The following is a 23009-nucleotide window of genomic DNA, read 5'->3' on the forward strand; positions in this document are numbered from 1 at the left end:
GTCAAATTTAGTTTGCTAACACTCCTGTGGAGTGCCTTGGGACGTTTCACTATGTTAAAGACGCTATATAAATACAAGATGATGAGTAAATAAGGATAAACTGTTTCCAGTGTCGGAAGGGTCAGTAACCAGGAGACACAGATTGAAGAAAATTTGCAAAAGAAGCAGAGGCGACAGTAGGATGTTTCCCCGCCTTCCCCACCCCAGCTCGAGGTGACCTAAGGTAAAAAGGTAATTTGGATAATATTTGAAGGTAAAATAATTGCAGGGCTTTGGTGAAAGAAGAGAGGAGTAGGATTAATTGGATAGCCCTTTGAAAGAGCCGGCAGAGACACGATGGGCCGAATGGCCTGGTTGTGTGCTGTATGATTGTTTCTGTAGTGAATAAGGTTGAACATTTTGCCAAAGTGCAGAGTTGGCATGCAGCTTTGAAACATTTTTTGTATGCGGTGTATAATTGTTGATTTTTTGTGGAAAATGTGTAATTTCTTAGTAGTAAGGATGAATATAACTGTGAGTGTAAAGATGAAATGAAATGTGAGCGTTAGGATGGGTTATGATGCGATTTGAATAGGCCATTATGCAGAGTTGTATTGTGTCACAGCTCCCTGTGTTGGGAATAAAGCGCAGTTAGAATTGAAAACAAAGCAAACGATATATATAACGGTATATATATTTGACAGCTTAGTTGAAAAGAGAATGCTGTTGAAATTCTATTTTTTATTGTAAAGCCAGGGGAGAGCGCGAACGCAGTCCCCCACTACCACAAATTTTGCAGTCGAGTATCCCGCATTTGGGGACATCGCAGGCGTCAGCACACCCGAAGTGCAATGGGCTAGCCTCGTCCTGGGAGAACCACCTTCTTGATCATGGTCTCTCCCCTGCCAGGTAAGTATGCTTTCCAGCTGCACACACTGCCTCGCCACATCATTCACTGCCTCTTACCGTCTCAACGACTCCTTTTTTAAAATCACAATGTCCCTTCATTCAGAAAGTGCTGCTGTTTTCTCATGTCGATTCTGCTAAAATATTGCAATATATAATGATATACCCTTTGACAAAACGCTGCAATAATACAGAGCCGGCCATGCATATTTGCAAATTGCCCTTAAAAGGAAACGAACGCTCCCTCAGTAACTGTCCTTCAGGCCACGGAAAGTTTTCTGGAAATAAATCTCTCCTTATATTTATTGCATCTGAAGTAAATGTTTGTCATATCTTCATATGAACAATAATTCGGAATCTGATGTCTTTGAAAAAGCAATTTTCAAGTTTTGCCCATAAAGACCGATAAGAGACATAGTGAGGTTCTGGCCCATCAAGTCTTCATCACTTGTCACATTCACTCACTGTGGTTGAAATATTTCACCAACAAACCCACCTTCATTTCTTTAAGCGGGTTTCACATTTTTTGTCTTATAATAGTCCTGTGAAGGGCCTTGGGACGTTTTTACTACGTTAAAGACGCTATATAAAGACAAGTTGTTGTTGGTGTTGTTGTTGTTTTTGTTTGCAATCTTTCTCACTCTTTTCAGTATGATCATTGTCCTCATAGTGAGTAAATGATATAAGGAAAAGCCACATTAAGAGCTTAAACGCGGAGCTGGGAATTAAATGTTCCTTAATGTTGTTATATGTAAGGGAGACACTGGAAATATTGAGGTACTCGAGCCAACGGTGCAGCAATCCTAACTTCCTCCAGCATGGTCAGTGCTTCCAGTAAGACTTTCTCCTGTTCCGTTTCAGTCATGCCGTAAATCAAAATGATGTCCTGTGGCAGGGAATATCACCAGGACCTTCTAAGAACCGTGGCATTTTCCTTTGCAAACAACATGAGAGGGCTGTCCTACGATGAGAGATTGTGTAGAATGGGCCTATACTCTCGGCAGTTTAGAAGAATGAGAGGTGATCTCATTGAAGGGGGTTGGCAGGGTAGATACTGAGAGGTTGTTTCCCCTGGCTGGAGTGTCTAGAACTAGGGGGCATAGTCTCAGGATAAGGGGTAGGCCATTTAAGACCGAGATGAGGAGGAATTTCTTCACTCAGAAGCTTGTGAACCTTTGGAGTTCTCTGCCCCAGAGGGCTGTGAATGCCGAGTCTTTGGGTATATTCAAGGCTGAGATTGATAGATTTTTGGACTCTAGGGTTATGGAGATCGAGCGGGAAAGTGGAGTTGAGGTCGATGACCGGCCATGATCTTATTGAATGGCGGAGCCGGCTCGAGGGGCCGCATGGCCTACTCCTGCTCTTATTTCTTATTTCTTAACCACATGCCGTCATCCACAAATAAAGAAGTAACAGAAAGGGTTACTTCTCCAAGAACTCTGCTGCCCGTATCCTAAGTCGCACCAAGTCCCATTTACCCATCACCCCCTGTGCTCGCTGACCTGCATTGGCTCATGGTCCAGCAACGCCTCGATTTTTAAATTCTCTTGTTTTCAAATCCCTCCACGGCATCGCCCCCCCCTTTCCCTGTAACCTCCTCCAGCCCTGCAACCAATGCACTCTTTAAAGCCGCGTGGAAACGCAGAGCGCTGCAGGTCCCGCGCATCCGGTGAGCCGGCTTTTGAATAGAAAAAACGTGCACGTGCTGAATTTTGAATGGGCCGCACAGCCCGTTGACGGGGCGTGCGGGCCAAAGAAACAAATTAGAGGGACCGTTGCCTACAACCCTCCGAGGTCATATAATAGAACGATTGCAGCACAGAGGGAGGCCATTCGGCCCGTCGAGCCCGTGCCGACTCTCTGCAAGAGCACTTCAGCTAGTCCCACCCCCCTGCCTTTTCCCCGTAGCCCTGCAAATTCTTTTCTTTCAGGTACTTACCCAATTCTCTTCTGAAAGCCACAATTGAATTTGTCTCCAGCACCCTTTCAAGCAGTGATTTCCAGATGCTAACCGCTCGCTGCGTAAGAACATTTTCCCTCATGTCGCCTTTGATCTCTGTGATCATGCAATTTGGGCGTCTTGCGTATCCCCTACTTTATTCGCTCCGCCGGTGGCGGGCGTGCTTTCAGCTGCCTAGGCCCTAAACTCTGGAATTCCCTCCCGAAACCTCTCCGCCTCTCTCTCTCTCCTCCTTTCAGACGCTCCTTAAAACCTACCTTTTCGAGCAAGCTTTTGGTCATCTGTCCTAATATCTCCTTGTGCGGCTGGGTGTCAAATTTAGTTTGCTAACACTCCTGTGGAGTGCCTTGGGACGTTTCACTATGTTAAAGACGCTATATAAATACAAGATGATGAGTAAATAAGGATAAACTGTTTCCAGTGTCGGAAGGGTCAGTAACCAGGAGACACAGATTGAAGAAAATTTGCAAAAGAAGCAGAGGCGACAGTAGGATGTTTCCCCGCCTTCCCCACCCCAGCTCGAGGTGACCTAAGGTAAAAAGGTAATTTGGATAATATTTGAAGGTAAAATAATTGCAGGGCTTTGGTGAAAGAAGAGAGGAGTAGGATTAATTGGATAGCCCTTTGAAAGAGCCGGCAGAGACACGATGGGCCGAATGGCCTGGTTGTGTGCTGTATGATTGTTTCTGTAGTGAATAAGGTTGAACATTTTGCCAAAGTGCAGAGTTGGCATGCAGCTTTGAAACATTTTTTGTATGCGGTGTATAATTGTTGATTTTTTGTGGAAAATGTGTAATTTCTTAGTAGTAAGGATGAATATAACTGTGAGTGTAAAGATGAAATGAAATGTGAGCGTTAGGATGGGTTATGATGCGATTTGAATAGGCCATTATGCAGAGTTGTATTGTGTCACAGCTCCCTGTGTTGGGAATAAAGCGCAGTTAGAATTGAAAACAAAGCAAACGATATATATAACGGTATATATTTGACAGCTTAGTTGAAAAGAGAATGCTGAAATTCTATTTTTTATTGTAAAGCCAGGGGAGAGCACGAACGCAGTCCCCCACTACCACAAATTTTGCAGTTGAGTATCCCGCATTTGGGGACATCGCAGGCGTCAGCACACCCGAAGTGCAATGGGCTAGCCTCGTCCTGGGAGAACCACCTTCTTGATCATGGTGTCTCCCCTGCCAGGTAAGTATGCTTTCCAGCTGCACACACTGCCTCGCCACATCATTCACTGCCTCTTACCGTCTCAACGACTCCTTTTTTTAAATCACAATGTCCCTTCATTCAGAAAGTGCTACTGTTTTCTCATGTCGATTCTGCTAAAATATTGCAATATATAATGATATACCCTTTGACAAAACGCTGCAATAATACAGAGCCGGCCATGCATATTTGCAAATTGCCCTTAAAAGGAAACGAACGCTCCCTCAGTAACTGTCCTTCAGGCCACGGAAAGTTTTCTGGAAATAAATCTCTCCTTATATTTATTGCATCTGAAGTAAATGTTTGTCATATCTTCATATGAACAATAATTCGGAATCTGATGTCTTTGAAAAAGCAATTTTCAAGTTTTGCCCATAAAGACCGATAAGAGACATAGTGAGGTTCTGGCCCATCAAGTCTTCATCACTTGTCACATTCACTCACTGTGGTTGAAATATTTCACCAACAAACCCACCTTCATTTCTTTAAGCGGGTTTCACATTTTTTGTCTTATAATAGTCCTGTGAAGGGCCTTGGGACGTTTTTACTACGTTAAAGACGCTATATAAAGACAAGTTGTTGTTGGTGTTGTTGTTGTTTTTGTTTGCAATCTTTCTCACTCTTTTCAGTATGATCATTGTCCTCATAGTGAGTAAATGATATAAGGAAAAGCCACATTAAGAGCTTAAACGCGGAGCTGGGAATTAAATGTTCCTTAATGTTGTTATATGTAAGGGAGACACTGGAAATATTGAGGTACTCGAGCCAACGGTGCAGCAATCCTAACTTCCTCCAGCATGGTCAGTGCTTCCAGTAAGACTTTCTCCTGTTCCGTTTCAGTCATGCCGTAAATCAAAATGATGTCCTGTGGCAGGGAATATCACCAGGACCTTCTAAGAACCGTGGCATTTTCCTTTGCAAACAACATGAGAGGGCTGTCCTACGATGAGAGATTGTGTAGAATGGGCCTATACTCTCGGCAGTTTAGAAGAATGAGAGGTGATCTCATTGAAGGGGGTTGGCAGGGTAGATACTGAGAGGTTGTTTCCCCTGGCTGGAGTGTCTAGAACTAGGGGGCATAGTCTCAGGATAAGGGGTAGGCCATTTAAGACCGAGATGAGGAGGAATTTCTTCACTCAGAAGGTTGTGAACCTTTGGAGTTCTCTGCCCCAGAGGGCTGTGAATGCCGAGTCTTTGGGTATATTCAAGGCTGAGATTGATAGATTTTTGGACTCTAGGGTTATGGAGATCGAGCGGGAAAGTGGAGTTGAGGTCGATGACCGGCCATGATCTTATTGAATGGCGGAGCCGGCTCGAGGGGCCGCATGGCCTACTCCTGCTCTTATTTCTTATTTCTTAACCACATGCCGTCATCCACAAATAAAGAAGTAACAGAAAGGGTTACTTCTCCAAGAACTCTGCTGCCCGTATCCTAAGTCGCACCAAGTCCCATTTACCCATCACCCCCTGTGCTCGCTGACCTGCATTGGCTCATGGTCCAGCAACGCCTCGATTTTTAAATTCTCTTGTTTTCAAATCCCTCCACGGCATCGCCCCCCCCTTTCCCTGTAACCTCCTCCAGCCCTGCAACCAATGCACTCTTTAAAGCCGCGTGGAAACGCAGAGCGCTGCAGGTCCCGCGCATCCGGTGAGCCGGCTTTTGAATAGAAAAAACGTGCACGTGCTGAATTTTGAATGGGCCGCACAGCCCGTTGACGGGGTGTGCGGGCCAAAGAAACAAATTAGAGGGACCGTTGCCTACAACCCTCCGAGGTCATATAATAGAACGATTGCAGCACAGAGGGAGGCCATTCGGCCCGTCGAGCCCGTGCCGACTCTCTGCAAGAGCACTTCAGCTAGTCCCACCCCCCTGCCTTTTCCCCGTAGCCCTGCAAATTCTTTTCTTTCAGGTACTTACCCAATTCTCTTCTGAAAGCCACAATTGAATTTGTCTCCAGCACCCTTTCAAGCAGTGATTTCCAGATGCTAACCGCTCGCTGCGTAAGAACATTTTCCCTCATGTCGCCTTTGATCTCTGTGATCATGCAATTTGGGCGTCTTGCGTATCCCCTACTTTATTCGCTCCGCCGGTGGCGGGCGTGCTTTCAGCTGCCTAGGCCCTAAACTCTGGAATTCCCTCCCGAAACCTCTCCGCCTCTCTCTCTCTCCTCCTTTCAGACGCTCCTTAAAACCTACCTTTTCGAGCAAGCTTTTGGTCATCTGTCCTAATATCTCCTTGTGCGGCTGGGTGTCAAATTTAGTTTGCTAACACTCCTGTGGAGTGCCTTGGGACGTTTCACTATGTTAAAGACGCTATATAAATACAAGATGATGAGTAAATAAGGATAAACTGTTTCCAGTGTCGGAAGGGTCAGTAACCAGGAGACACAGATTGAAGAAAATTTGCAAAAGAAGCAGAGGCGACAGTAGGATGTTTCCCCGCCTTCCCCACCCCAGCTCGAGGTGACCTAAGGTAAAAAGGTAATTTGGATAATATTTGAAGGTAAAATAATTGCAGGGCTTTGGTGAAAGAAGAGAGGAGTAGGATTAATTGGATAGCCCTTTGAAAGAGCCGGCAGAGACACGATGGGCCGAATGGCCTGGTTGTGTGCTGTATGATTGTTTCTGTAGTGAATAAGGTTGAACATTTTGCCAAAGTGCAGAGTTGGCATGCAGCTTTGAAACATTTTTTGTATGCGGTGTATAATTGTTGATTTTTTGTGGAAAATGTGTAATTTCTTAGTAGTAAGGATGAATATAACTGTGAGTGTAAAGATGAAATGAAATGTGAGCGTTAGGATGGGTTATGATGCGATTTGAATAGGCCATTATGCAGAGTTGTATTGTGTCACAGCTCCCTGTGTTGGGAATAAAGCGCAGTTAGAATTGAAAACAAAGCAAACGATATATATAACGGTATATATTTGACAGCTTAGTTGAAAAGAGAATGCTGTTGAAATTCTATTTTTTATTGTAAAGCCAGGGGAGAGCGCGAACGCAGTCCCCCCACTACCACAAATTTTGCAGTCGAGTATCCCGCATTTGGGGACATCGCAGGCGTCAGCACACCCGAAGTGCAATGGGCTAGCCTCGTCCTGGGAGAACCACCTTCTTGATCATGGTGTCTCCCCTGCCAGGTAAGTATGCTTTCCAGCTGCACACACTGCCTCGCCACATCATTCACTGCCTCTTACCGTCTCAACGACTCCTTTTTTAAAATCACAATGTCCCTTCATTCAGAAAGTGCTGCTGTTTTCTCATGTCGATTCTGCTAAAATATTGCAATATATAATGATATACCCTTTGACAAAACGCTGCAATAATACAGAGCCGGCCATGCATATTTGCAAATTGCCCTTAAAAGGAAACGAACGCTCCCTCAGTAACTGTCCTTCAGGCCACGGAAAGTTTTCTGGAAATAAATCTCTCCTTATATTTATTGCATCTGAAGTAAATGTTTGTCATATCTTCATATGAACAATAATTCGGAATCTGATGTCTTTGAAAAAGCAATTTTCAAGTTTTGCCCATAAAGACCGATAAGAGACATCGTGAGGTTCTGGCCCATCAAGTCTTCATCACTTGTCACATTCACTCACTGTGGTTGAAATATTTCACCAACAAACCCACCTTCATTTCTTTAAGCGGGTTTCACATTTTTTGTCTTATAATAGTCCTGTGAAGGGCCTTGGGACGTTTTTACTACGTTAAAGACGCTATATAAAGACAAGTTGTTGTTGGTGTTGTTGTTGTTTTTGTTTGCAATCTTTCTCACTCTTTTCAGTATGATCATTGTCCTCATAGTCAGTAAATGATATAAGGAAAAGCCACATTAAGAGCTTAAACGCGGAGCTGGGAATTAAATGTTCCTTAATGTTGTCATATGTAAGGGAGACACTGGAAATATTGAGGTACTCGAGCCAACGGTGCAGCAATCCTAACTTCCTCCAGCATGGTCAGTGCTTCCAGTAAGACTTTCTCCTGTTCCGTTTCAGTCATGCCGTAAATCAAAATGATGTCCTGTGGCAGGGAATATCACCAGGACCTTCTAAGAACCGTGGCATTTTCCTTTGCAAACAACATGAGAGGGCTGTCCTACGATGAGAGATTGTGTAGAATGGGCCTATACTCTCGGCAGTTTAGAAGAATGAGAGGTGATCTCATTGAAGGGGGTTGGCAGGGTAGATACTGAGAGGTTGTTTCCCCTGGCTGGAGTGTCTAGAACTAGGGGGCATAGTCTCAGGATAAGGGGTAGGCCATTTAAGACCGAGATGAGGAGGAATTTCTTCACTCAGAAGGTTGTGAACCTTTGGAGTTCTCTGCCCCAGAGGGCTGTGAATGCCGAGTCTTTGGGTATATTCAAGGCTGAGATTGATAGATTTTTGGACTCTAGGGTTATGGAGATCGAGCGGGAAAGTGGAGTTGAGGTCGATGACCGGCCATGATCTTATTGAATGGCGGAGCCGGCTCGAGGGGCCGCATGGCCTACTCCTGCTCTTATTTCTTATTTCTTAACCACATGCCGTCATCCACAAATAAAGAAGTAACAGAAAGGGTTACTTCTCCAAGAACTCTGCTGCCCGTATCCTAAGTCGCACCAAGTCCCATTTACCCATCACCCCCTGTGCTCGCTGACCTGCATTGGCTCATGGTCCAGCAACGCCTCGATTTTTAAATTCTCTTGTTTTCAAATCCCTCCACGGCATCGCCCCCCCCCCCTTTCCCTGTAACCTCCTCCAGCCCTGCAACCAATGCACTCTTTAAAGCCGCGTGGAAACGCAGAGCGCTGCAGGTCCCGCGCATCCGGTGAGCCGGCTTTTGAATAGAAAAAACGTGCACGTGCTGAATTTTGAATGGGCCGCACAGCCCGTTGACGGGGCGTGCGGGCCAAAGAAACAAATTAGAGGGACCGTTGCCTACAACCCTCCGAGGTCATATAATAGAACGATTGCAGCACAGAGGGAGGCCATTCGGCCCGTCGAGCCCGTGCCGACTCTCTGCAAGAGCACTTCAGCTAGTCCCACCCCCCTGCCTTTTCCCCGTAACCCTGCAAATTCTTTTCTTTCAGGTACTTACCCAATTCTCTTCTGAAAGCCACAATTGAATTTGTCTCCAGCACCCTTTCAAGCAGTGATTTCCAGATGCTAACCGCTCGCTGCGTAAGAACATTTTCCCTCATGTCGCCTTTGATCTCTGTGATCATGCAATTTGGGCGTCTTGCGTATCCCCTACTTTATTCGCTCCGCCGGTGGCGGGCGTGCTTTCAGCTGCCTAGGCCCTAAACTCTGGAATTCCCTCCCGAAACCTCTCCGCCTCTCTCTCTCTCCTCCTTTCAGACGCTCCTTAAAACCTACCTTTTCGAGCAAGCTTTTGGTCATCTGTCCTAATATCTCCTTGTGCGGCTGGGTGTCAAATTTAGTTTGCTAACACTCCTGTGGAGTGCCTTGGGACGTTTCACTATGTTAAAGACGCTATATAAATACAAGATGATGAGTAAATAAGGATAAACTGTTTCCAGTGTCGGAAGGGTCAGTAACCAGGAGACACAGATTGAAGAAAATTTGCAAAAGAAGCAGAGGCGACAGTAGGATGTTTCCCCGCCTTCCCCACCCCAGCTCGAGGTGACCTAAGGTAAAAAGGTAATTTGGATAATATTTGAAGGTAAAATAATTGCAGGGCTTTGGTGAAAGAAGAGAGGAGTAGGATTAATTGGATAGCCCTTTGAAAGAGCCGGCAGAGACACGATGGGCCGAATGGCCTGGTTGTGTGCTGTATGATTGTTTCTGTAGTTAATAAGGTTGAACATTTTGCCAAAGTGCAGAGTTGGCATGCAGCTTTGAAACATTTTTTGTATGCGGTGTATAATTGTTGATCTTTTGTGGAAAATGTGTAATTTCTTAGTAGTAAGGATGAATATAACTGTGAGTGTAAAGATGAAATGAAATGTGAGCGTTAGGATGGGTTATGATGCGATTTGAATAGGCCATTATGGAGAGTTGTATTGTGTCACAGCTCCCTGTGTTGGGAATAAAGCGCAGTTAGAATTGAAAACAAAGCAAACGATATATATAACGGTATATATTTGACAGCTTAGTTGAAAAGAGAATGCTGTTGAAATTCTATTTTTTATTGTAAAGCCAGGGGAGAGCGCGAACGCAGTCCCCCACTACCACAAATTTTGCAGTCGAGTATCCCGCATTTGGGGACATCGCAGGCGTCAGCACACCCGAAGTGCAATGGGCTAGCCTCGTCCTGGGAGAACCACCTTCTTGATCATGGTGTCTCCCCTGCCAGGTAAGTATGCTTTCCAGCTGCACACACTGCCTCGCCACATCATTCACTGCCTCTTACCGTCTCAACGACTCCTTTTTTAAAATCACAATGTCCCTTCATTCAGAAAGTGCTGCTGTTTTCTCATGTCGATTCTGCTAAAATATTGCAATATATAATGATATATCCTTTGACAAAACGCTGCAATAATACAGAGCCGGCCATGCATATTTGCAAATTGCCCTTAAAAGGAAACGAACGCTCCCTCAGTAACTGTCCTTCAGGCCACGGAAAGTTTTCTGGAAATAAATCTCTCCTTATATTTATTGCATCTGAAGTAAATGTTTGTCATATCTTCATATGAACAATAATTCGGAATCTGATGTCTTTGAAAAAGCAATTTTCAAGTTTTGCCCATAAAGACCGATAAGAGACATAGTGAGGTTCTGGCCCATCAAGTCTTCATCACTTGTCACATTCACTCACTGTGGTTGAAATATTTCACCAACAAACCCACCTTCATTTCTTTAAGCGGGTTTCACATTTTTTGTCTTATAATAGTCCTGTGAAGGGCCTTGGGACGTTTTTACTACGTTAAAGACGCTATATAAAGACAAGTTGTTGTTGGTGTTGTTGTTGTTTTTGTTTGCAATCTTTCTCACTCTTTTCAGTATGATCATTGTCCTCATAGTGAGTAAATGATATAAGGAAAAGCCACATTAAGAGCTTAAACGCGGAGCTGGGAATTAAATGTTCCTTAATGTTGTTATATGTAAGGGAGACACTGGAAATATTGAGGTACTCGAGCCAACGGTGCAGCAATCCTAACTTCCTCCAGCATGGTCAGTGCTTCCAGTAAGACTTTCTCCTGTTCCGTTTCAGTCATGCCGTAAATCAAAATGATGTCCTGTGGCAGGGAATATCACCAGGACCTTCTAAGAACCGTGGCATTTTCCTTTGCAAACAACATGAGAGGGCTGTCCTACGATGAGAGATTGTGTAGAATGGGCCTATACTCTCGGCAGTTTAGAAGAATGAGAGGTGATCTCATTGAAGGGGGTTGGCAGGGTAGATACTGAGAGGTTGTTTCCCCTGGCTGGAGTGTCTAGAACTAGGGGGCATAGTCTCAGGATAAGGGGTAGGCCATTTAAGACCGAGATGAGGAGGAATTTCTTCACTCAGAAGCTTGTGAACCTTTGGAGTTCTCTGCCCCAGAGGGCTGTGAATGCCGAGTCTTTGGGTATATTCAAGGCTGAGATTGATAGATTTTTGGACTCTAGGGTTATGGAGATCGAGCGGGAAAGTGGAGTTGAGGTCGATGACCGGCCATGATCTTATTGAATGGCGGAGCCGGCTCGAGGGGCCGCATGGCCTACTCCTGCTCTTATTTCTTATTTCTTAACCACATGCCGTCATCCACAAATAAAGAAGTAACAGAAAGGGTTACTTCTCCAAGAACTCTGCTGCCCGTATCCTAAGTCGCACCAAGTCCCATTTACCCATCACCCCCTGTGCTCGCTGACCTGCATTGGCTCATGGTCCAGCAACGCCTCGATTTTTAAATTCTCTTGTTTTCAAATCCCTCCACGGCATCGCCCCCCCCTTTCCCTGTAACCTCCTCCAGCCCTGCAACCAATGCACTCTTTAAAGCCGCGTGGAAACGCAGAGCGCTGCAGGTCCCGCGCATCCGGTGAGCCGGCTTTTGAATAGAAAAAACGTGCACGTGCTGAATTTTGAATGGGCCGCACAGCCCGTTGACGGGGCGTGCGGGCCAAAGAAACAAATTAGAGGGACCGTTGCCTACAACCCTCCGAGGTCATATAATAGAACGATTGCAGCACAGAGGGAGGCCATTCGGCCCGTCGAGCCCGTGCCGACTCTCTGCAAGAGCACTTCAGCTAGTCCCACCCCCCTGCCTTTTCCCCGTAGCCCTGCAAATTCTTTTCTTTCAGGTACTTACCCAATTCTCTTCTGAAAGCCACAATTGAATTTGTCTCCAGCACCCTTTCAAGCAGTGATTTCCAGATGCTAACCGCTCGCTGCGTAAGAACATTTTCCCTCATGTCGCCTTTGATCTCTGTGATCATGCAATTTGGGCGTCTTGCGTATCCCCTACTTTATTCGCTCCGCCGGTGGCGGGCGTGCTTTCAGCTGCCTAGGCCCTAAACTCTGGAATTCCCTCCCGAAACCTCTCCGCCTCTCTCTCTCTCCTCCTTTCAGACGCTCCTTAAAACCTACCTTTTCGAGCAAGCTTTTGGTCATCTGTCCTAATATCTCCTTGTGCGGCTGGGTGTCAAATTTAGTTTGCTAACACTCCTGTGGAGTGCCTTGGGACGTTTCACTATGTTAAAGACGCTATATAAATACAAGATGATGAGTAAATAAGGATAAACTGTTTCCAGTGTCGGAAGGGTCAGTAACCAGGAGACACAGATTGAAGAAAATTTGCAAAAGAAGCAGAGGCGACAGTAGGATGTTTCCCCGCCTTCCCCACCCCAGCTCGAGGTGACCTAAGGTAAAAAGGTAATTTGGATAATATTTGAAGGTAAAATAATTGCAGGGCTTTGGTGAAAGAAGAGAGGAGTAGGATTAATTGGATAGCCCTTTGAAAGAGCCGGCAGAGACACGATGGGCCGAATGGCCTGGTTGTGTGCTGTATGATTGTTTCTGTAGTGAATAAGGTTGAACATTTTGCCAAAGTGCAGAGTTGGCATGCAGCTTTGAAACATTTTTTGTATGCGGTGTATAATTGTTGATTTTTTGTGGAAAATGTGTAATTTCTTAGTAGTAAGGATGAATATAACTGTGAGTGTAAAGATGAAATGAAATGTGAGCGTTAGGATGGGTTATGATGCGATTTGAATAGGCCATTATGCAGAGTTGTATTGTGTCACAGCTCCCTGTGTTGGGAATAAAGCGCAGTTAGAATTGAAAACAAAGCAAACGATATATATAACGGTATATATTTGACAGCTTAGTTGAAAAGAGAATGCTGTTGAAATTCTATTTTTTATTGTAAAGCCAGGGGAGAGCGCGAACGCAGTCCCCCCACTACCACAAATTTTGCAGTCGAGTATCCCGCATTTGGGGACATCGCAGGCGTCAGCACACCCGAAGTGCAATGGGCTAGCCTCGTCCTGGGAGAACCACCTTCTTGATCATGGTGTCTCCCCTGCCAGGTAAGTATGCTTTCCAGCTGCACACACTGCCTCGCCACATCATTCACTGCCTCTTACCGTCTCAACGACTCCTTTTTTAAAATCACAATGTCCCTTCATTCAGAAAGTGCTGCTGTTTTCTCATGTCGATTCTGCTAAAATATTGCAATATATAATGATATACCCTTTGACAAAACGCTGCAATAATACAGAGCCGGCCATGCATATTTGCAAATTGCCCTTAAAAGGAAACGAACGCTCCCTCAGTAACTGTCCTTCAGGCCACGGAAAGTTTTCTGGAAATAAATCTCTCCTTATATTTATTGCATCTGAAGTAAATGTTTGTCATATCTTCATATGAACAATAATTCGGAATCTGATGTCTTTGAAAAAGCAATTTTCAAGTTTTGCCCATAAAGACCGATAAGAGACATCGTGAGGTTCTGGCCCATCAAGTCTTCATCACTTGTCACATTCACTCACTGTGGTTGAAATATTTCACCAACAAACCCACCTTCATTTCTTTAAGCGGGTTTCACATTTTTTGTCTTATAATAGTCCTGTGAAGGGCCTTGGGACGTTTTTACTACGTTAAAGACGCTATATAAAGACAAGTTGTTGTTGGTGTTGTTGTTGTTTTTGTTTGCAATCTTTCTCACTCTTTTCAGTATGATCATTGTCCTCATAGTCAGTAAATGATATAAGGAAAAGCCACATTAAGAGCTTAAACGCGGAGCTGGGAATTAAATGTTCCTTAATGTTGTCATATGTAAGGGAGACACTGGAAATATTGAGGTACTCGAGCCAACGGTGCAGCAATCCTAACTTCCTCCAGCATGGTCAGTGCTTCCAGTAAGACTTTCTCCTGTTCCGTTTCAGTCATGCCGTAAATCAAAATGATGTCCTGTGGCAGGGAATATCACCAGGACCTTCTAAGAACCGTGGCATTTTCCTTTGCAAACAACATGAGAGGGCTGTCCTACGATGAGAGATTGTGTAGAATGGGCCTATACTCTCGGCAGTTTAGAAGAATGAGAGGTGATCTCATTGAAGGGGGTTGGCAGGGTAGATACTGAGAGGTTGTTTCCCCTGGCTGGAGTGTCTAGAACTAGGGGGCATAGTCTCAGGATAAGGGGTAGGCCATTTAAGACCGAGATGAGGAGGAATTTCTTCACTCAGAAGGTTGTGAACCTTTGGAGTTCTCTGCCCCAGAGGGCTGTGAATGCCGAGTCTTTGGGTATATTCAAGGCTGAGATTGATAGATTTTTGGACTCTAGGGTTATGGAGATCGAGCGGGAAAGTGGAGTTGAGGTCGATGACCGGCCATGATCTTATTGAATGGCGGAGCCGGCTCGAGGGGCCGCATGGCCTACTCCTGCTCTTATTTCTTATTTCTTAACCACATGCCGTCATCCACAAATAAAGAAGTAACAGAAAGGGTTACTTCTCCAAGAACTCTGCTGCCCGTATCCTAAGTCGCACCAAGTCCCATTTACCCATCACCCCCTGTGCTCGCTGACCTGCATTGGCTCATGGTCCAGCAACGCCTCGATTTTTAAATTCTCTTGTTTTCAAATCCCTCCACGGCATCGCCCCCCCCCCCTTTCCCTGTAACCTCCTCCAGCCCTGCAACCAATGCACTCTTTAAAGCCGCGTGGAAACGCAGAGCGCTGCAGGTCCCGCGCATCCGGTGAGCCGGCTTTTGAATAGAAAAAACGTGCACGTGCTGAATTTTGAATGGGCCGCACAGCCCGTTGACGGGGCGTGCGGGCCAAAGAAACAAATTAGAGGGACCGTTGCCTACAACCCTCCGAGGTCATATAATAGAACGATTGCAGCACAGAGGGAGGCCATTCGGCCCGTCGAGCCCGTGCCGACTCTCTGCAAGAGCACTTCAGCTAGTCCCACCCCCCTGCCTTTTCCCCGTAGCCCTGCAAATTCTTTTCTTTCAGGTACTTACCCAATTCTCTTCTGAAAGCCACAATTGAATTTGTCTCCAGCACCCTTTCAAGCAGTGATTTCCAGATGCTAACCGCTCGCTGCGTAAGAACATTTTCCCTCATGTCGCCTTTGATCTCTGTGATCATGCAATTTGGGCGTCTTGCGTATCCCCTACTTTATTCGCTCCGCCGGTGGCGGGCGTGCTTTCAGCTGCCTAGGCCCTAAACTCTGGAATTCCCTCCCGAAACCTCTCCGCCTCTCTCTCTCTCCTCCTTTCAGACGCTCCTTAAAACCTACCTTTTCGAGCAAGCTTTTGGTCATCTGTCCTAATATCTCCTTGTGCGGCTGGGTGTCAAATTTAGTTTGCTAACACTCCTGTGGAGTGCCTTGGGACGTTTCACTATGTTAAAGACGCTATATAAATACAAGATGATGAGTAAATAAGGATAAACTGTTTCCAGTGTCGGAAGGGTCAGTAACCAGGAGACACAGATTGAAGAAAATTTGCAAAAGAAGCAGAGGCGACAGTAGGATGTTTCCCCGCCTTCCCCACCCCAGCTCGAGGTGACCTAAGGTAAAAAGGTAATTTGGATAATATTTGAAGGTAAAATAATTGCAGGGCTTTGGTGAAAGAAGAGAGGAGTAGGATTAATTGGATAGCCCTTTGAAAGAGCCGGCAGAGACACGATGGGCCGAATGGCCTGGTTGTGTGCTGTATGATTGTTTCTGTAGTGAATAAGGTTGAACATTTTGCCAAAGTGCAGAGTTGGCATGCAGCTTTGAAACATTTTTTGTATGCGGTGTATAATTGTTGATTTTTTGTGGAAAATGTGTAATTTCTTAGTAGTAAGGATGAATATAACTGTGAGTGTAAAGATGAAATGAAATGTGAGCGTTAGGATGGGTTATGATGCGATTTGAATAGGCCATTATGCAGAGTTGTATTGTGTCACAGCTCCCTGTGTTGGGAATAAAGCGCAGTTAGAATTGAAAACAAAGCAAACGATATATATAACGGTATATATATTTGACAGCTTAGTTGAAAAGAGAATGCTGTTGAAATTCTATTTTTTATTGTAAAGCCAGGGGAGAGCGCGAACGCAGTCCCCCACTACCACAAATTTTGCAGTCGAGTATCCCGCATTTGGGGACATCGCAGGCGTCAGCACACCCGAAGTGCAATGGGCTAGCCTCGTCCTGGGAGAACCACCTTCTTGATCATGGTGTCTCCCCTGCCAGGTAAGTATGCTTTCCAGCTGCACACACTGCCTCGCCACATCATTCACTGCCTCTTACCGTCTCAACGACTCCTTTTTTAAAATCACAATGTCCCTTCATTCAGAAAGTGCTGCTGTTTTCTCATGTCGATTCTGCTAAAATATTGCAATATATAATGATATACCCTTTGACAAAACGCTGCAATAATACAGAGCCGGCCATGCATATTTGCAAATTGCCCTTAAAAGGAAACGAACGCTCCCTCAGTAACTGTCCTTCAGGCCACGGAAAGTTTTCTGGAAATAAATCTCTCCTTATATTTATTGCATCTGAAGTAAATGTTTGTCATATCTTCATATGAACAATAATTCGGAATCTGATGTCTTTGAAAAAGCAATTTTCAAGTTTTGCCCATAAAGACCGATAAGAGACATAGTGAGGTTCTGGCCCATCAAGTCTTCATCACTTGTCACATTCACTCACTGTGGTTGAAATATTTCACCAACAAACCCACCTTCATTTCTTTAAGCGGGTTTCACATTTTTTGTCTTATAATAGTCCTGTGAAGGGCCTTGGGACGTTTTTACTACGTTAAAGACGCTATATAAAGACAAGTTGTTGTTGGTGTTGTTGTTGTTTTTGTTTGCAATCTTTCTCACTCTTTTCAGTATGATCATTGTCCTCATAGTGAGTAAATGATATAAGGAAAAGCCACATTAAGAGCTTAAACGCGGAGCTGGGAATTAAATGTTCCTTAATGTTGTTATATGTAAGGGAGACACTGGAAATATTGAGGTACTCGAGCCAACGGTGCAGCAATCCTAACTTCCTCCAGCATGGTCAGTGCTTCCAGTAAGACTTTCTCCTGTTCCGTTTCAGTCATGCCGTAAATCAAAATGATGTCCTGTGGCAGGGAATATCACCAGGACCTTCTAAGAACCGTGGCATTTTCCTTTGCAAACAACATGAGAGGGCTGTCCTACGATGAGAGATTGTGTAGAATGGGCCTATACTCTCGGCAGTTTAGAAGAATGAGAGGTGATCTCATTGAAACATGCAAGATTCTGAAGGGGGTTGGCAGGGTAGATACTGAGAGGTTGTTTCCCCTGGCTGGAGTGTCTAGAACTAGGGGGCATAGTCTCAGGATAAGGGGTAGGCCATTTAAGACCGAGATGAGGAGGAATTTCTTCACTCAGAAGCTTGTGAACCTTTGGAGTTCTCTGCCCCAGAGGGCTGTGAATGCCGAGTCTTTGGGTATATTCAAGGCTGAGATTGATAGATTTTTGGACTCTAGGGTTATGGAGATCGAGCGGGAAAGTGGAGTTGAGGTCGATGACCGGCCATGATCTTATTGAATGGCGGAGCCGGCTCGAGGGGCCGCATGGCCTACTCCTGCTCTTATTTCTTATTTCTTAACCACATGCCGTCATCCACAAATAAAGAAGTAACAGAAAGGGTTACTTCTCCAAGAACTCTGCTGCCCGTATCCTAAGTCGCACCAAGTCCCATTTACCCATCACCCCCTGTGCTCGCTGACCTGCATTGGCTCATGGTCCAGCAACGCCTCGATTTTTAAATTCTCTTGTTTTCAAATCCCTCCACGGCATCGCCCCCCCCTTTCCCTGTAACCTCCTCCAGCCCTGCAACCAATGCACTCTTTAAAGCCGCGTGGAAACGCAGAGCGCTGCAGGTCCCGCGCATCCGGTGAGCCGGCTTTTGAATAGAAAAAACGTGCACGTGCTGAATTTTGAATGGGCCGCACAGCCCGTTGACGGGGCGTGCGGGCCAAAGAAACAAATTAGAGGGACCGTTGCCTACAACCCTCCGAGGTCATATAATAGAACGATTGCAGCACAGAGGGAGGCCATTCGGCCCGTCGAGCCCGTGCCGACTCTCTGCAAGAGCACTTCAGCTAGTCCCACCCCCCTGCCTTTTCCCCGTAGCCCTGCAAATTCTTTTCTTTCAGGTACTTACCCAATTCTCTTCTGAAAGCCACAATTGAATTTGTCTCCAGCACCCTTTCAAGCAGTGATTTCCAGATGCTAACCGCTCGCTGCGTAAGAACATTTTCCCTCATGTCGCCTTTGATCTCTGTGATCATGCAATTTGGGCGTCTTGCGTATCCCCTACTTTATTCGCTCCGCCGGTGGCGGGCGTGCTTTCAGCTGCCTAGGCCCTAAACTCTGGAATTCCCTCCCGAAACCTCTCCGCCTCTCTCTCTCTCCTCCTTTCAGACGCTCCTTAAAACCTACCTTTTCGAGCAAGCTTTTGGTCATCTGTCCTAATATCTCCTTGTGCGGCTGGGTGTCAAATTTAGTTTGCTAACACTCCTGTGGAGTGCCTTGGGACGTTTCACTATGTTAAAGACGCTATATAAATACAAGATGATGAGTAAATAAGGATAAACTGTTTCCAGTGTCGGAAGGGTCAGTAACCAGGAGACACAGATTGAAGAAAATTTGCAAAAGAAGCAGAGGCGACAGTAGGATGTTTCCCCGCCTTCCCCATCCCAGCTCGAGGTGACCTAAGGTAAAAAGGTAATTTGGATAATATTTGAAGGTAAAATAATTGCAGGGCTTTGGTGAAAGAAGAGAGGAGTAGGATTAATTGGATAGCCCTTTGAAAGAGCCGGCAGAGACACGATGGGCCGAATGGCCTGGTTGTGTGCTGTATGATTGTTTCTGTAGTGAATAAAGTGCAGAGTTGGCATGCAGCTTTGAAACATTTTTTGTATGCGGTGTATAATTGTTGATTTTTTGTGGAAAATGTGTAATTTCTTAGTAGTAAGGATGAATATAACTGTGAGTGTAAAGATGAAATGAAATGTGAGCGTTAGGATGGGTTATGATGCGATTTGAATAGGCCATTATGCAGAGTTGTATTGTGTCACAGCTCCCTGTGTTGGGAATAAAGCGCAGTTAGAATTGAAAACAAAGCAAATGATATATATAACGGTATATATATTTGACAGCTTAGTTGAAAAGAGAATGCTGTTGAAATTCTATTTTTTATTGTAAAGCCAGGGGAGAGCGCGAACGCAGTCCCCCACTACCACAAATTTTGCAGTCGAGTATCCCGCATTTGGGGACATCGCAGGCGTCAGCACACCCGAAGTGCAATGGGCTAGCCTCGTCCTGGGAGAACCACCTTCTTGATCATGGTGTCTCCCCTGCCAGGTAAGTATGCTTTCCAGCTGCACACACTGCCTCGCCACATCATTCACTGCCTCTTACCGTCTCAACGACTCCTTTTTTAAAATCACAATGTCCCTTCATTCAGAAAGTGCTGCTGTTTTCTCATGTCGATTCTGCTAAAATATTGCAATATATAATGATATACCCTTTGTCAAAACGCTGCAATAATACAGAGCCGGCCATGCATATTTGCAAATTGCCCTTAAAAGGAAACGAACGCTCCCTCAGTAACTGTCCTTCAGGCCACGGAAAGTTTTCTGGAAATAAATCTCTCCTTATATTTATTGCATCTGAAGTAAATGTTTGTCATATCTTCATATGAACAATAATTCGGAATCTGATGTCTTTGAAAAAGCAATTTTCAAGTTTTGCCCATAAAGACCGATAAGAGACATCGTGAGGTTCTGGCCCATCAAGTCTTCATCACTTGTCACATTCACTCACTGTGGTTGAAATATTTCACCAACAAACCCACCTTCATTTCTTTAAGCGAGTTTCACATTTTTTGTCTTATAATAGTCCTGTGAAGGGCCTTGGGACGTTTTTACTACGTTAAAGACGCTATATAAAGACAAGTTGTTGTTGGTGTTGTTGTTGTTTTTGTTTGCAATCTTTCTCACTCTTTTCAGTATGATCATTGTCCTCATAGTGAGTAAATGATATAAGGAAAAGCCACATTAAGAGCTTAAACGCGGAGCTGGGAATTAAATGTTCCTTAATGTTGTTATATGTAAGGGAGACACTGGAAATATTGAGGTACTCGAGCCAACGGTGCAGCAATCCTAACTTCCTCCAGCATGGTCAGTGCTTCCAGTAAGACTTTCTCCTGTTCCGTTTCAGTCATGCCGTAAATCAAAATGATGTCCTGTGGCAGGGAATATCACCAGGACCTTCTAAGAACCGTGGCATTTTCCTTTGCAAACAACATGAGAGGGCTGTCCTACGATGAGAGATTGTGTAGAATGGGCCTATACTCTCGGCAGTTTAGAAGAATGAGAGGTGATCTCATTGAAACATGCAAGATTCTGAAGGGGGTTGGCAGGGTAGATACTGAGAGGTTGTTTCCCCTGGCTGGAGTGTCTAGAACTAGGGGGCATAGTCTCAGGATAAGGGGTAGGCCATTTAAGACCGAGATGAGGAGGAATTTCTTCACTCAGAAGCTTGTGAACCTTTGGAGTTCTCTGCCCCAGAGGGCTGTGAATGCCGAGTCTTTGGGTATATTCAAGGCTGAGATTGATAGATTTTTGGACTCTAGGGTTATGGAGATCGAGCGGGAAAGTGGAGTTGAGGTCGATGACCGGCCATGATCTTATTGAATGGCGGAGCCGGCTCGAGGGGCCGCATGGCCTACTCCTGCTCTTATTTCTTATTTCTTAACCACATGCCGTCATCCACAAATAAAGAAGTAACAGAAAGGGTTACTTCTCCAAGAACTCTGCTGCCCGTATCCTAAGTCGCACCAAGTCCCATTTACCCATCACCCCCTGTGCTCGCTGACCTGCATTGGCTCATGGTCCAGCAACGCCTCGATTTTTAAATTCTCTTGTTTTCAAATCCCTCCACGGCATCGCCCCCCCCTTTCCCTGTAACCTCCTCCAGCCCTGCAACCAATGCACTCTTTAAAGCCGCGTGGAAACGCAGAGCGCTGCAGGTCCCGCGCATCCGGTGAGCCGGCTTTTGAATAGAAAAAACGTGCACGTGCTGAATTTTGAATGGGCCGCACAGCCCGTTGACGGGGCGTGCGGGCCAAAGAAACAAATTAGAGGGACCGTTGCCTACAACCCTCCGAGGTCATATAATAGAACGATTGCAGCACAGAGGGAGGCCATTCGGCCCGTCGAGCCCGTGCCGACTCTCTGCAAGAGCACTTCAGCTAGTCCCACCCCCCTGCCTTTTCCCCGTAGCCCTGCAAATTCTTTTCTTTCAGGTACTTACCCAATTCTCTTCTGAAAGCCACAATTGAATTTGTCTCCAGCACCCTTTCAAGCAGTGATTTCCAGATGCTAACCGCTCGCTGCGTAAGAACATTTTCCCTCATGTCGCCTTTGATCTCTGTGATCATGCAATTTGGGCGTCTTGCGTATCCCCTACTTTATTCGCTCCGCCGGTGGCGGGCGTGCTTTCAGCTGCCTAGGCCCTAAACTCTGGAATTCCCTCCCGAAACCTCTCCGCCTCTCTCTCTCTCCTCCTTTCAGACGCTCCTTAAAACCTACCTTTTCGAGCAAGCTTTTGGTCATCTGTCCTAATATCTCCTTGTGCGGCTGGGTGTCAAATTTAGTTTGCTAACACTCCTGTGGAGTGCCTTGGGACGTTTCACTATGTTAAAGACGCTATATAAATACAAGATGATGAGTAAATAAGGATAAACTGTTTCCAGTGTCGGAAGGGTCAGTAACCAGGAGACACAGATTGAAGAATATTTGCAAAAGAAGCAGAGGCGACAGTAGGATGTTTCCCCGCCTTCCCCACCCCAGCTCGAGGTGACCTAAGGTAAAAAGGTAATTTGGATAATATTTGAAGGTAAAATAATTGCAGGGCTTTGGTGAAAGAAGAGAGGAGTAGGATTAATTGGATAGCCCTTTGAAAGAGCCGGCAGAGACACGATGGGCCGAATGGCCTGGTTGTGTGCTGTATGATTGTTTCTGTAGTGAATAAGGTTGAACATTTTGCCAAAGTGCAGAGTTGGCATGCAGCTTTGAAACATTTTTTGTATGCGGTGTATAATTGTTGATTTTTTGTGGAAAATGTGTAATTTCTTAGTAGTAAGGATGAATATAACTGTGAGTGTAAAGATGAAATGAAATGTGAGCGTTAGGATGGGTTATGATGCGATTTGAATAGGCCATTATGCAGAGTTGTATTGTGTCACAGCTCCCTGTGTTGGGAATAAAGCGCAGTTAGAATTGAAAACAAAGCAAACGATATATATAACGGTATATATATTTGACAGCTTAGTTGAAAAGAGAATGCTGTTGAAATTCTATTTTTTATTGTAAAGCCAGGGGAGAGCGCGAACGCAGTCCCCCACTACCACAAATTTTGCAGTCGAGTATCCCGCATTTGGGGACATCGCAGGCGTCAGCACACCCGAAGTGCAATGGGCTAGCCTCGTCCTGGGAGAACCACCTTCTTGATCATGGTGTCTCCCTTGCCAGGTAAGTATGCTTTCCA

General features: G+C 45.3%; 8 non-coding genes across 8 annotated transcripts; all 8 read right to left on the bottom strand.

The window, feature by feature from the left end:
* Window positions 1-732: 732 nt before the first annotated feature.
* On the bottom strand, window positions 733-896 carry LOC147080845 (U1 spliceosomal RNA). The gene has a single exon (XR_015077015.1). It is a non-coding gene; the product is annotated as a U1 spliceosomal RNA (small nuclear RNA).
* A 2987-nt stretch (window positions 897-3883) lies between these two features.
* Window positions 3884-4047, bottom strand: LOC147080846 (U1 spliceosomal RNA). The gene has a single exon (XR_015077013.1). It is a non-coding gene; the product is annotated as a U1 spliceosomal RNA (small nuclear RNA).
* A 2990-nt stretch (window positions 4048-7037) lies between these two features.
* LOC147080847 (U1 spliceosomal RNA) lies at window positions 7038-7202 on the bottom strand. The gene has a single exon (XR_015077001.1). It is a non-coding gene; the product is annotated as a U1 spliceosomal RNA (small nuclear RNA).
* Window positions 7203-10195: 2993 nt separating this feature from the next.
* On the bottom strand, window positions 10196-10359 carry LOC147080848 (U1 spliceosomal RNA). Its single transcript, XR_015077005.1, has one exon. It is a non-coding gene; the product is annotated as a U1 spliceosomal RNA (small nuclear RNA).
* A 2990-nt stretch (window positions 10360-13349) lies between these two features.
* LOC147080849 (U1 spliceosomal RNA) lies at window positions 13350-13514 on the bottom strand. The gene has a single exon (XR_015077012.1). It is a non-coding gene; the product is annotated as a U1 spliceosomal RNA (small nuclear RNA).
* Window positions 13515-16509: 2995 nt separating this feature from the next.
* Window positions 16510-16673, bottom strand: LOC147080850 (U1 spliceosomal RNA). The gene has a single exon (XR_015077006.1). It is a non-coding gene; the product is annotated as a U1 spliceosomal RNA (small nuclear RNA).
* A 2991-nt stretch (window positions 16674-19664) lies between these two features.
* LOC147080851 (U1 spliceosomal RNA) lies at window positions 19665-19828 on the bottom strand. The gene has a single exon (XR_015077007.1). It is a non-coding gene; the product is annotated as a U1 spliceosomal RNA (small nuclear RNA).
* A 3009-nt stretch (window positions 19829-22837) lies between these two features.
* On the bottom strand, window positions 22838-23001 carry LOC147080852 (U1 spliceosomal RNA). The gene has a single exon (XR_015077010.1). It is a non-coding gene; the product is annotated as a U1 spliceosomal RNA (small nuclear RNA).
* Window positions 23002-23009: the final 8 nt, after the last annotated feature.

Source organism: Somniosus microcephalus, unplaced genomic scaffold (assembly GCF_052327205.1).
Source record: "Somniosus microcephalus isolate GS21.2 unplaced genomic scaffold, FLI_Smic_1.0 scaffold1093, whole genome shotgun sequence".
Lineage (NCBI taxonomy): Eukaryota > Metazoa > Chordata > Chondrichthyes > Squaliformes > Somniosidae > Somniosus > Somniosus microcephalus.